A 12,134-nucleotide genomic window follows, 5' to 3' on the forward strand; every position below is an offset into this window, starting at 1 on the left:
GATCTTTATGAGTCAAACCGCATAACAACACACGTCATTCCCTTTGTCATCGGTATGTTAGATTCGATCATCGGTATCCTCATACCTAGTTCAATCTCGTTACCGGCAAGTCTCTTTACTTGTTTCGTAATGCATCATCCTGCAACTAACACATTAGTTACATTGCTTGCAAGGCTTATAGTGATGTGCATCACCGAGAGGGCCCAGAGATACCTCTTCGATACTCGGAGTGAGAAGTCCTAATCTTGATCTATGCCAACTCAACAAACACCTTCGGAGACACCTGTAGAGCATCTTTATAATCACCTAGTTATGTTGTGATGTTTGGCACACAAGGTGTTCCTCTGGTATTTTGGAGTTACACAATCTCATAGTCAGAGGAATATGTATAAGTCATGAAGAAAGCTATAGCAATAAAACTAAACAATCATAATGCTAAGCTAACGGATGGGTCTTGTCCATCACATAATTCTCTAATGATGTGATCTTGTTCATCAAATGACAACACATGTCTATGGTCGGGAAACTTAACCATCTTTGATTAACGAGCTAGTCAAGTAGAGGCATACTAGGGACACTCTGTTTTGTCTATGTATTCACACATGTACTAAGTTTCCGGTTAATACAATTCTAGCATGAATAATAAACATTTATCATGATATAAGGAAATATAAATAACAACTTTATTATTGCCTCTAGGGCATATTTCCTTCAAAATCCTAATCTCGATCTATGCCAACTCAGCAAACACCTTTGAAGATAATTGTAGAGCATCTTTATGATCACCCAGTTATGTTGTGACGTTTGATGGAACACAAGGTATTCCTCCGGTATCCGGGAGTTGCATAATCTCATAGTCGAAGGAATATGTATTTGACATGAAGAAAACAATAGCAATAAAACTGAATGATCATTATGCTAAGCTAACGGATGGGTCTTGTCCATCACATCATTCTCCTAATGATGTGATCCCGTTATCAATGACCACTCATGTCCATGGTTAGGAAACCTTAACCATCTTTGATCAACGAGCTAGTCTAGTAGAGGCTTACTAGGGACATGTTGTTTGTTTATGTATTCACACATGTATTTAAGTTTCCGATCAATATAATTATAGCATGAATAATAGACCTTTATCATGAATAAGGAAATATAAAATAACAACTTTATTATTGCCTCTAGGGCATATTTCCTTCAGGATTCCCGCGAGGCCACGGGGCCATTGATGTGGTGGCGTGGCGGTGCTGGTGGCGGTGCTGGTGGCCGGCGGCGCCCGTGCGACCCAGATCTAGGCCCTTTCGGGCTCCATGCTGGGATGGGCCGGCGGATCTGTGTGTGGCGGCGCTGCTCCCCGGTGCGGTGGCGAGGAGGCGGTGGTCTACGAGCGGTGGTGGCTTCGTTGACCGGAGAGCTGCAGCGCGACGGCAGGGGCTGTCCGGACCCTTTTGGGTCTAGCCGGGCTATGCGCCTCATAAGCCCTTGTCCGTGTGTCTAGTCGGCTCCACGGCTGCGGCGGAGGATGTCCCCTCCCGTCGACTGAGTTGCGGATGCCCCTAAGCCCACTATCTCTTCTCCATCCTCCAGGTCTCGTGTCGGTGGCCTCAGGGAGACGGCGAAACTGGTTCGGCGACCGTGGTGGCACAGACTGGTGGGTGACGATCTGGGCGGTGCACTTTGGATCATCCGGGATGGTGGTGGGGGTTTGGGTCAGGAGGAATCCCCGGCGACTCATCCGGCCCTGATGCGATGACGCCTGCGGACGCCGTCGGACCTTCCTGAAGGACGCCGGATACATCCTCCCCCCTGCCCCCCACGTACCGTGGGAAACACTAGGACTTGTCCGGGCAACAACGGCGTCATCGTCGCCTCCTTCTTGAAGGTGTTGCTTGGTACACGACGCTTCGGAGAGTTTGGTGCATGGTGGTACTTCTCCGGAGGGTGCAACGGTTGCTGGTCATCTTCGTTTCGTTGAGCTGCCGTGGTCGGCTTTTGTTTCTTGTTCTTTTTCTCTATTTTTTTCCTTTGGGCTTGTTTGTGTTGACCCTAGCTAGCTGGCTGTATCAGATGTTATTTTATAATATAAAACGGGGGAAATCCTTTATCGCCAGTAGCTAGTGAACTAGTACGTACTCCCTCCGTCCCAAAATACTTGTCATCAAAATTAATAAAAAAAAGGATGTATCTAGAACTAAAATACATCTAGATACACCCCTTTTTATTCATTTCGATGACAAGTATTGCCGGACGGAGGGAGTAGTATATAGCTAGCTATATACCAAGAAACACTAGCAGTATGTGTAAAGCTAGGCGCCTAGGTGTGTAGTCCGTGCGCTTCAAAAAAATCAACTGACCCTGAAACTATTTTCAGGCGACTGGCATATAGCCACGCTATATCTCTATTCCTAATGTTTTAGTTGGTAGTCTCGCCTCACTTCCACATCATTCCATCACTCCTATCTTTCGCCCACCTTTCACAATGGCATACTTGGGCCGGCCCATTAACGTGTTCGTCCATGCAAGCTCTGGACACCATCCTCCGGACGCCCCGACGCGTGCACTCCTCGGGTCCTCGTGTCGCCGTTCTCTTCTTCTCCCCGATCTCCTCGCCCTGCCCGATGACGCCGACTCCCCCAGGCACTGTCCGATGTCCGCGAGTCCTTGGTGCCCTGCCGCCGCCGTCACATCCGAGGTGCATAGGGGCCGGAATTTGCACCACCGCCGCTCGACCCCCCTCCCCTGCCGCAACATCAATCGGGATCCCAACAACTGCGTTGTCGCGGGCTGCACCCTCCCCCCCCCCCTTCTCCCTTCACCATCATGAGTTGAGGAAGAGCACCATAAGGGAGGGGTTAGAAGGAGAGAGGTCGGGTCTGAATCTGGTAGGTTCCACCGCACTGCAAGGATGATCCATAGCTGGTTGCGGACGATCACCTGCGAGGACGATCTATGCCAGTCGGGGATGATCAGTTCCATCGCACTGCGAGGAGATAATCCATGACCGGTCAGGGATGGTCACCTGTGGCGCGCATGTGATTTCTGTGAAGCATGTTGAACAGAAATTCCACTAAGTCATATCCGGATGTAGTGTCTGACGTCAAAGAAGCAGGGTATGTATGTTGGGGAAGTAGAGTGTCTAGTGGTAGTTGGCAATTGGACAAGGCGCACATGAATTGCATGTGGCTGGCTGCTAGCAGGTATTGCCCAGACTGCACAATAAATTTATTAGTAATGGAAATGTAGTGTGTAGTTACTGAACTGAATTTACTACAGTGGAGTTGTGGGATACTCCAATGAAGAAAGTGTAGTCATCTATCTATCTATCATGTGCCCACCGCCAATATAATAAGCCGTGTTCGCACACGAACACGTCACCGTGTACCTCCAACGCTGAGGGTGATGCACCACAGCTTACATCGAAGGAGACCCGTTCGGAAGCGCGGTACGCAAGCAATCCGGCGGGTACTTTTCAGGACCCGAAACCCCACATGCTCGGGAGGGACCCCGTTTGGACGTGCAGTGGCTATGAGCTGCCATAGGTCAGTTCGCCTACCCCTAGAGCCTCGAGGATCGCTGCCCTTCAATATGAAGAACGAATGAAGAACGAGAGAGAAAGAACAAGGGAGAGATGTAAAACTAGGGTAAAAAGTAGATGGGTTTTGTGATTGTGTGTTGTTGTTCAATCCCGTCACCCCTTAGGTATATAAGAGGCGGCTGAACTTCCTGTGCAAGGAAAATGCTTGGATTCACGCCCAAAACCCTAATCAAATTCGGATTGGTTTTGTCCAAACTTTCCAAAACTGTTCGGTTTAAACTGGCTGCACCTTGCGGGTCTTAAACAATCTCGAATGAAAATGCGCCCGAAAGCATATTTACTCGTTTCGACGAGACGAACAACTTTCATGTTGAACGTTTTTCGATTCGAGACCATCTTCAGGGCCGAATCGCTCGCGCTACCCATCAGACATCATGTCTGGTGGGGCACGCCATATGTAGCCTCGTGGCAGGGCTGCATTCGAATGGCTTTTGTTAGGAGAGAGAGATGTATTTGGTGGAATAGTTGTTGTATTGGTTGAGCCTGGTGGGCATATATATAGGAGTACAATCATATACTTGGAGTACAAGACAAGCCAGAACAAATCCTAGTCTATCTCGTCTTTCCTAAAAAACATTATACTCAACATCCCCCGCAGTCACAACAGTAGCGACGCAGACGGTGAGACTGGAGAAGAATCCGAAGGCAAGCCAACGGACACCCTCCCACAGTCGTAATGGTCGACGCATCACGGAGTTGTGGCTGGAGTGGCATCTGAAGAGGTTGCTCAAGCAAGGCGGTAGCCCTTTGTGTCATTGTTGAGGTAGCCGAGAGCGTGGGTGGTGGAGCCATGGTCGAGGTAGCCATGCGAAGAATGTCGTGGTCGATGTCGAGTCGGGGTAGCTGGTGTCGAGGAAGTTGTCGTGGAGCCGCGGGCGCAAAAAGGCGCCGAGTTAGCCATGGGAGCAGTAGTGGTGTGCCGGGGAGAAGACGTTGTTGACGATGCATCGCGCCGGGGTTGCCAAGCCCGGGGACATATCGTAGACGAAGGCACACACAAGTGGTGCCAGCACCGGGCATGCGGAGACGGACGAAGGCAAAGTTGACGAAGCACCGCACAAGGCTTGCCAGGCCCGAGGACACGTCGTGGATGAAGGCATGCTTGAATGTTGCCAGCACCGGGCATGCGTATACGGGGACCTGCAAAAGATGTACGCCATGTCGAAGAAGTCGGAGAAGCAAGAAGATAAGGACTCGACAACGGTTGCAGCGCCAACTGGCGCGGGGCCGATGTCGCATGCGGTTGTCAGAGTAGACGAAGTAGACGAAGTGGTCGAGGTAGATGACGATGACGCTGGCGACGGGCTAGTGTTGGACGAAGACGAAGGGGTTGGACGGGCAGCGGCGGCGGCTACGGGGGTAGTCGCGGCAGCGACCGAAGAAGAGTGGTGGCGGCGGCCTGACGGCGGCGGCGGCTAGGTTAGGAGCGCGACGGCGATGCTCGAAGGAGGCGAAGAACCCGACAGCGTGACGAAGACTGGCGCAGACAGTGGCGTTCCCGCGCCTAGGGAGGCGGCGCGATGCTTACCACATAGAAGTCGACGCTATCGGATTTCGGGTTCCAGCAAAACCCTTGAGGTTCAAACACTGGGGTGCGCACGAAGATCTCCTCCCTCTCTAGTTCGCACACTCAATGATCTCACGGCCTAGCTTGACGAACCCAAAGAACACGAGACACAAGATTTATACTGGTTCGGGCCACCATTGTGGTGTAATACCCTACTCCAGTGTGATGTGGTGGATTGCCTCTTGGGCTAAGGATGAACAGTTACAAGGGAAGAACAGCTTCCTGAGGAGAGGTGTTCTCGTGCTTGGTGAGCTTGTGTGGTTGAGGATGATCTGGATCTCTCCCCTTGGCTATGGTGGTGGCTAGTCCTATTTATAGAGGCCCTGGTCCTCTCCCCAAATATTGAGCGGGAAGGGATCCCACAACGGCCAAATTCGAAGGGAGACAACTAGTACAAGTTATCCCAACAAAAGTAGTCTTCGCCTACCAAAGGCTCTGATTGTGACGCCGTCTTGGGCTCCATGGTGACCTCTGTCCTGCTGTCCTGCTGGTCTTGGTCTTGTTGCACCGATAGGGAAACCTTTGCCTGATGCCTCGGAACTCCTCGCCTGCGCTTGCCTCCTTAACACCAAAGAGGAAACGAGGATACTGTGCGCGCTGGCGCCCGCCTGGTCTTGATCGTCATGGCTTGCGTCATTGGAACCTTGCCAGGTTCGCCCTGCCTTGATCTCTCCGCCCCTTGCGAGCCAGACTGGTGAGGCCTCTCCTGAGGAGGTCTTGCGTCGTCCGCCTCGTGAGGGTCTTGGGTGTTTGCTGGTGAAGATGGGCCGTAAGGGGCCGCCGGAGGAGCCACGCTGCGGGCCGCAGGCAGGCAAGTCTGGGGACCCCCGTTCCCAAAATGCTGACAGTAGCCCCCGGGCCCAAGGTGCGCTCGGGCTTGGCTTTGAGGCGAAGCCAAAGGGCAAGTGCGGAGCGCCGTGGGCCCCAATAGCCTGCGGCCTTGGTCGACGTGTGGCGATTGATTGAACGTGGGCGTCTCTGCTTCCCCATGCTGCCTCGGCAACTGCCCGACTTGATGGGTCCTTGCTGTATGCAGGAAAAGGATCATTACCTTAGATCGTGGAGGCCAACGATTGGCCTCCCCTTGGCTATAAATGGGAAGTGGGGGCGGAGCCCCCATCACCCGTATCTTCTTTGCCTCTCCTGCTTCTTCTCCGGCCTTGCTCCACTCCTTGCTGGTGTAGTCATGGCGCCGATTCAGAGGTTCTCGACCACGGAGAAGGGCAAGACTCCCCTCAACGAGCCCAAGCTGCTCCCGCCAAATAAGAGGAGGTCCCATGGTCGCGAGATGGTCGTGAGGCCGGTGGTGTCGTGGCTGTGGTACGAAAGGCCACCTCCTGGGTACCCGTTGCCCTTGTATGCTCACGCCGATGATTCCGGAGGGAGGAGCGATGAGCGCCGCCGCCCGCGCCAGGGCCGTGGCTGCCATGCCACGGAGGCGCACACCGTTGCCCTAGGGGTCCATGTTGCGGACTCCTCGCGCGAGTTCGTGCTGTGGGCTATGATGCCCTCGAGCACTTGGATTCGCCTTCTGCGGTTCTTCACCGCCGAGATGCCACCGAGGGGCCCTCTCGAGCTTTGGCTGCAGCGCGCCGACTGCGACGCCCCGGTGACTGGAGCGGAAGTTGAAGTCGTCGCCTCCAGGGGGATCTTCATGACTCAAGGCTGGGGCGAGATCGCCTAAGCCTGCCACGCGAACGGCACCCTCGCCATCCACTTCGAGTACGACAGCACCTCCATGCTGTTCTTCAAGGTCTTCGACGAGGAAGGTCGCCGCTTGGAGTGCTGCCCTGAAGGGGGTCACCAGGATGGCACAGCGGCGGGCGCCGGGCCTATCGCTGGCCCAGCCCGCAGCTCCTCCAGCGACAGCGGTGACTCATGGTGGTCCAGCGACTCTCCCGAGCTCATGGAGTCTCCGGAGATGAGCGACGACAGCTACGTGCCCTCGAGCTCTCGTTGGGCCCGGAGCAAGGTCGCCGCGTCTGGTCGCCACCGCCGTTGATCCGGATGGGGTTGGCGCCGGCCTTCCATGGCCCACTGTTGATGATGGCGTCGACGATGTCCGGCGTGTGTAGATAGAGCTCCTAGGAATTCCATTCCTTTTGTTCCCTGCGAGGAATCGAAACGGACCCCGTGGGGGTGTGTAAAGCGTTTGTAATTCCTTTTGTTAATACTATCCTTATTGCGAAAATTTTGCGAGCACATGCCCTGCTGAGGCTCAGTCTCCCCCTTTCCAATCTCACAACAGCTTGGTGCTCTATGCTGACAGGTCTCGGTCCCTAGGAAGGCTGCAGCCATCGCTGGTATGCCAGGTCGCGATGCCGTGGTCAAGGCCAGGAGGTGAGCGGCCCAAGGTCCAATAAGAGCTCCCGAGGCGCGATGCACGGGAGGTCCCCTTTAGCGCGCAAGCAGCTACCTAAGGATGGGAAAGGGAGGCGTTGTTGCCGCAGCAGGGTAGCGAAAAGGCGAGAATCTTATGTCGCAGCGCTGGGTTGGTCCAGGTGCAAGACTTATCTTGGCGTTCTGGAGCCAGCTTCCTGTGCCACACCAGACTTGGGTGTTGGCCGCTGCTAGGTAGCTAGGTTAGGCCCATGCGGGCCTCCCTCTCTCCTCCATGTTCTTCCTGGTGCTCTGCATCCTCAAGCCCCGGCCCTCGAGCGAGCTCAGCCGCCGCTGGTATGCCAGGTCGCGATGCGGTGGTCAAGGCCAAGGAGTGAGGGCTGGAGAGCCAGTAATAGCTCCTGAGTCGCGATGCTCAGGAGCCCCCCTTTTAACGCGCAAGCGAATTGCATGGGAGAAGGGAGAGAGTCCGCGGTACCGCCCGATGTAGTCCTCATGAAGTTCCTGCAGGTCAGCGCGGGGAGGGGAACAAATCGCCGCGGTGATCGCCCGTCCATTGTCGGCTTGTGGGAGGGGACTCCCTACTGCAGAGAGCCCCCAGGGCGTGTACAGCCCCGCCCTGGCATGTGGCTTGCACGGCAGGGCTAGGCGAGGTGTATTTGGACGCTCGTGAGCCAGCGCGGGACTCACGAGGCCCTACCCCAAGGCGGGTTGCGCGTGGTCTTGATTCTTGATGGCTGTGGTGGTCCTACGAGATGGTTAGACAACCTATGCCGAAAGGATTTCCTGAGGCTATCGCACGAGAAGGCCAAGCACCAACGACCCCGGGAGGTGACGTGAGCGGGGCCGGCCCGCCAGACAGAGCTCAGCCATTTCATTTATCGACGCTGCAGGGACGGGCCCGAACACAGACGCCATGCCTAGCCTTCTTATGCGAAGGATCCTGAAGAAAGACAATCGGCGCATGGCTCCCTTGGTGGGTGACAATCGAGCAGGTGATATCATAGATAGATTATGCATGAGAAGCAAACTGGCTCAGGTAAACGTATGAACGATACATGCCACTGGGTTGGACCCAAGCGGCTTGGGGTTAATGTTACCCGTGGGGCACTCCCAGCAGAGTGAACTGAAGATGCAAGCAGATACATGCCGCAGGGACGGACCCACGCGGCCTGGAAATGATGCAGCCCAGGGGGCGCTCCCAGCTAAATGAACTTGGAAAGATGTCACCTGGCTTGGTTGCTGAAGGGGTGTTGGGGTAGCTGAAGACGCGTAGCGAAGAAGTCGCCCCTCACGAGCCATCAAGGCCCCGAGCCTCGGGAGGCTCTGGCGGCCTCCGGAGGACCATCTCCATCTCCGCCAGGACTGCGCGACGCATGTCCTCCTGACCGCCATGACGCTCCGTAGGTTGCGCTAGAAGGCGGCAGCCACGCTCGGCAGGCCGAACGGCATGCGAACGTAGCTGTGAGGTGGACCCTCGCAGCGCCCAACACGCGAAGGCCAGAAGCGCTCCTGAGATGCGGCCCGGTTGAGCCCTAGGATGTCGATGCAGACGCGCAGCTCACCACCCTCGCCTGGGTGGGGAGCAACGCCAGGTGGGCGGCGGTCGCCGCGTATTGCTCTTGCTTCCTGAAGCTCCTGAGATGCCTTGTCGATAAACTCCTGAGCGTCGGGCGCTCCTCGCCTGGCGCTCCTTACCTGGCGCCCTCCTAAGGGAAATGTGTCGCGAAGCACGCCTCCATGTGGTGCCCGAGCGCCTTCGTCGTGATGCTGGCCAGGTCTGAGGCCCTCTAGAAGAGAGCCCTCGAGCCCTGCCCAAGGACGGCACCGGGCGCGCCTCCCTATGCGAGGGAGAGAGGCGCCCCAGGCGCAGGCGTAGATCCTGAAGTGGCGCCGCCGGAGGTGCCGCTCCATTGAGGCCCCGCGTGGAGCTGCTGCTTCTTCTTCTTAGGGTTGGCCTCAGGAAGGTACTGCACTGCGTTGTTGTCGGGGTCTTTGAGTGATGCATCTTGAAAGGCACGCTCGAGGGAGCACACCGTGTCCCTTTCTTCGTAGGGGATAGTGATGATTCCGCCGCTTCCGGGCGTCTTGAGGACGTTGTAGCCATGGTAGGCTACTGGCATGAATTTGGCCAGCGCTGGGTACCCGAGGATGGCATTGTACGGCAGATGGATGTGGGCGACGTTGAAGTCGATGAGCTCGGTGTGGTAGTTGTCACGCTGACCGAAGGTGACAAGGAGGCGAACCTGCCCTATCGGGGTGGTAGAGCTGTCACTCACTCCTGAGAAAGGCTTGGTAGGCTGGAGCTGATCGTATGGCACTTGAAGGCTGTCGAAAGTCTTGACAGACAGGACATTGAGCCCGGCGCCGCCGTCGATGAGGGTTTTGGTGACTTGAACATTGTTGATGACGGGTGAACAGAACATCGGGAGAACGCCGGCCGTTGCCGCGCACTTGAGCTGGTCTGCCGAGCTAAAGGTGATGGCGTACTTGGACCACCTGAGCGGGCATGTGGCCTCGATCCTGGGGAGGACTGTGTTCATCTCACGAGCAAACTGCTTGAAGACTCGTTGAGAGGCTGGGGCTTGAGCTCCGCCCAAGATGCAGGCGATAGCTCGCGGCTCTTGGAAGCCCCCAGCCCCCTCGTCCTGTTGATGGTCATCGTTCCTTCTTGGCGGCGGGCAGCGAAGGGAGACTAGGGTTGCCCTGAGGACAGTCCTGACGAGGCAGGTCCCTCCAGGCACCCTCACGAGGCTGGTCCTGCCAACGATCCTCGCGAGGCTGGTGCGCCACTCTTGGCGGGGCCCACGGTCCAACGTCCTCCACCACGTCCACCTCCTAGGCCGTAGCCCCGGTCGTTGCGCTCGGGGCATCGACCGAAGCGTCCATCTCAAATGGCCCTGAGCTCTTGGCAGTCATTGGTGTTGTGCGTGTGCATGTTGTGGAAGGCGCAGAACGTGCGGCTGCCCTTGGATGACTCAGGAAGATCTCGGTCGCGCTTGGTGTATGGTTCCGCCACGAGCACGGCCACTCCTTTGTGCTTCACGTCCTTGGCCTTGGCCTTCTTCTCCTCTGGATCCGCAGCAGCAAGCTCAAGGAGGGAGAGGCGCCCCTCCTCAGCCCTTGCACACTTGGTCGCGATGTTGAACAACTTCAAGGTCGTGCACAACTCTTCATGGATGGCGAGCTCCTCCTTCATCTTGACGTCGCAGACGCCGTCGGAGAACGCTGAGATGATGGCCTCGTCCGTTACCTTGGGGATCTTGATTCGCGCATTGTTGAAGCGTTGGATGTACTTCTGCAGGGTTTCTCCTGGTTGTTGCTTAATGCGGCGCAGGTCACCCGCGACCGGGGGGCGGTCGCGCGTGCCCTAGAAGTTGGCGATGAAGAGGTTGCGCATCTTGTCCCATGAGGAAATCGAGCCCGGGGCAGGTTCAGGAGCCATGAGCGGGCATCAACCTTGAGAGCCATGGGAAACTAGTTCGCCATGACTTTTTCGTCGCCGTTGGCCACTTCGATGCTCAGCTCGTAGAGCTGCAGAAACTTCACAGGGTCAGGGGTGTCGTCGTAGCGAGGAGGCAGATCTGGCTTGAACTTGCCCGGCCGATGACGCTACACAACTCAGGAGCGAAGGCGCGGCAGCCTGCCGTGGCCACTGCGGCCTGTCGTGGAGGCAGAGCTTGGTCGTGGTGCCCCTGCGCCGCCACGGCACGCGGCGCATGGCCCTGTCGCAGCAAGTAATCCTAACGCAGCGAAGCTGGGAGCGGTGGAGCATTTCCTTGTGGATGGGGGATCACTTGGCAGCTTCTTTCTTCGTGCGCGGGCACGTGGCGCGGTGGGTCGCGCCGCTGGGCCGCGCATCTTGGAGCGAGGACGCCGTCTTGACGCTAGGGAGGCTGAGGTGCTCCCTGAGCCGCACGCCTCGGCGCAAGGGTGCCATCTTGTTGCGAAGGAGGCGGAGGCGCTCCGTGAGCCACATAGCCCACCGCTGGGGGCGGGCGAGGCAGCGAGAGGGACGGTGCAGGAGAGCCTCCCGCGGCGCTGATGAGCTCGGTGATGTGGTCCAGCCAGTCCTCGTAGAGGTCGTCGACTGGACGGTAGCGCAGGAGCTCGCACGTCATGAGCAGTGCGGCCTGTGCATCCGTGGGTGCGCGGCGAGCGTGAGATGACGAGCCGGCCGGAGTCAGCGACGGGGTGGCGCACGGAGGGATATAGCGAAGAGGCTTGCTGCTCGTTTGCCGCCGGACCGGTGACAGCGTTGGTGGCGGGTGGCGGAGAACGACGGGGAGGCCCGCCTACTGGGGCCTTCTGAGCGACACGGGCGGCGAGAGCAGCCCGGCGCTTCGCGCGAGCCCGGCGAGCGTCGGCCATGAGCTTGGTGGAGTGACGAAGCGTGGGTCGACGAAGAAGAAGGCTTCGGCGCTCCCTTACCTGGCGCACCAAATGTCGGATTTCGGATTCCGGCAAAACCCATGAGGTTCGAACACTGGGGTGCGCACGAAGATCTCCTCCCTCTCTAGCTCACACACTCAATGATCTCACGGCCTAGCTTGACGAACCCAAAGAACACGAGACACAAGATTTATACTGGTTCAGGCCACCATTATGGTGTAATATCCTACTCCAGTGTGGTGT

The sequence above is a fragment of the Triticum aestivum genome, chromosome 1A (assembly GCF_018294505.1).
Source record: "Triticum aestivum cultivar Chinese Spring chromosome 1A, IWGSC CS RefSeq v2.1, whole genome shotgun sequence".
Lineage (NCBI taxonomy): Eukaryota > Viridiplantae > Streptophyta > Magnoliopsida > Poales > Poaceae > Triticum > Triticum aestivum.